Below are 2,265 nucleotides of genomic sequence, written 5' to 3'. Positions count from 1 at the left end.
CTGCACATGGTCTCTCCTCTCACCTGCACATGGTCTCTCCTCTCACCTGCATGTGGTCTCTCCTCTCACCTCCACATGGTCTCTCCTCTCACCTCCACGTGGTCTCTCCTCTCACCTGCACGTGGTCTCTCCTCTCACCTCCACATGGTCTCTCCTCTCACCTGCACATGGTCTCTCCTCTCACCTCCACATGGTCTCTCCTCTCACCTCCACATGGTCTCTTCTCTCACCTCCACATGGTCTCTCCTGTCACCTCTGTCACCATCTCTCTCTCACCTCCACCAAGGCCTCTCCTCTCACCTCCACCAAGGTCTCTCCTGTCACCTGTCACTATCTCTCCTCTCACCTCCACGTGGTCTCTCCTCTCATCTTCACGTGGTCTCTCCTCTCACCTCCACATGGTCTCTCCTCTCACCTCCACCAAGGTCTCTTCTGTCACCTCTGTCATCATCTCTCTCTCACCTCCACCAAAGCCTCTCCTCTCACCTCCACCAAGGTCTCTCCTGTCACCTGTCACCATCTCTCCTCTCACCTCCACATGGTCTCTCCTTTCACCTCCACGTGGTCTCTCCTGTCACCTCTACCAAGGTCACCATCTCTCCTCTCACCTCCACCAAGGCCTCTCCTCTCACCTCCGCCATGGTCTTTTCTCTGACTTCTGCATTCCTTGGGTGGAGTTGGATCACCTGTCCGCTTGATTCTGTGGTTATTCAGCACTGGTTGGTCTTGTGCAGGGACATGTTCCCTTCCTATTAGGAGAAAGATCCCCAGGACCGTAAGCAGTGAAAACATTCAGGCCAAACAGCGTGACTGGGCGAAGACCCCCACGCCCCCTGCGGGCCGCCCAGCCCCGCGTCTCCCCACCAAGGAGCCGGCGGCTCCGTGTATCTGAGTCACCCCGTAATGAAACCTCGAGGAACCTCACACCTCCAGACCCGGGCCATCCCCGAGCAGGCCACCGCCTTCCTGCCCTGCTCAGCAAGGCTGCTGGCACCAGGATGCCCTGCTGGTGGCCTGGGCACGCTTACGCACAACAATCGCTCTGTGCTGTAACACAGCCCTGACCTCAGGGACCTGCTGAGGGGCTGCCCTTGGGGGCGCTGCCTTCCTGCTTGCTCCAGGTCTGCCTTCCCTGTCCAGGAGTGTGGCTCCCCAGCGCCGCCCTGCTGCGGGACCTAGGATGGCGGGACTCCTGGAACCTGAAGAGCTCCACCCCTGGGCAGCGTGGCCCGCACCCAGGCAGGAAGGCAGAACGAGGCTCCGCGGCCAGAGAGGAGGCTCCTGGCAGGCAGGCAGGTGGGGCGGTGGGGCGGGGCACCGGGGGCAGAGGAGGCTCCAACTTCACTGTGAGAGCGGGTGTCGTGGCACCTGGGCTGAAACAACGGGCCAGCTGGGGTGGGGGCTGGTCAGCACGGGGACGGTGCACACTCCATTTGGGACAGGGTGAGCACAGCGGCAGGCCCCAGCCCTGCTCCACACGCCAAGGCGCTGGCCAGGGGTTCACGACGGAACTGCCAGCGAGCACCCGTGCTTCCTAACACCATCTCCGTGAGCGCCCTGCAAGGACCAGGCTGATGATGGCTGATGATGCTAACAGCCATCATCAGGGACCCCAGGAGAACCCGCTGTCCTGCTGCTGTAAGTACCCAGGGGCGCGGGGTGGCGGCTCAGAACCCTTAGGATTCTACCCTAGCCAAGTCAAAGGCCCTGGAGCTGAGAGCACAGGCCTGTGGCAGGCGGGGTGAGAGGTGGGAGTCAGGGGCCACTGTTTCCTCCTGTGGGAAGAGGGGACGGTGGGGAGCTGACGGTGTCACAGAGCTGGCATGAGGAGCCAGCAAGCCACCCGCGTGCAGCGGGGCCAGGCTGTGGCAGTCAGTGGGATCACCCCTGCAGCCTGAGCCACGCAGCTTCCCTCTGTCCATCTGCCCGGGGACTCCCCCATGGTCAGCTCCTCTGCACCCAAGGGTGTCTCAAAAGCCGCCCAGTGGCCTTGCCGCAGTTGCTGCCCCGCACGGGCCTGGCCTCTGCAGGGGCCTACCGTGCTGCCTGGCCCTCTCCCTTCCTCAGGAGAGATGGCTGACCTGGACACGGGTGTGCATCCTGTGTACCCCAGGGCAGCTTCTCAGGCTGACTGGATCCCGAGTGCCCAGGTCCGGACATGGCATGCTGTTCCTGGTCCCCAGAGGCTGGCCCTCTGGCCCCTTCCATGTCACGGGCCCTGGAGAACCAGCCCCGCTCTGTGGTGACGAAGTGATGGCGTGGGAT

This window comes from Sciurus vulgaris (genome assembly GCF_902686455.1).
Source record: "Sciurus vulgaris genome assembly, chromosome: 11".
NCBI classification, from domain to species: domain Eukaryota; kingdom Metazoa; phylum Chordata; class Mammalia; order Rodentia; family Sciuridae; genus Sciurus; species Sciurus vulgaris.
This window is presented reverse-complemented; position numbering follows the sequence as displayed.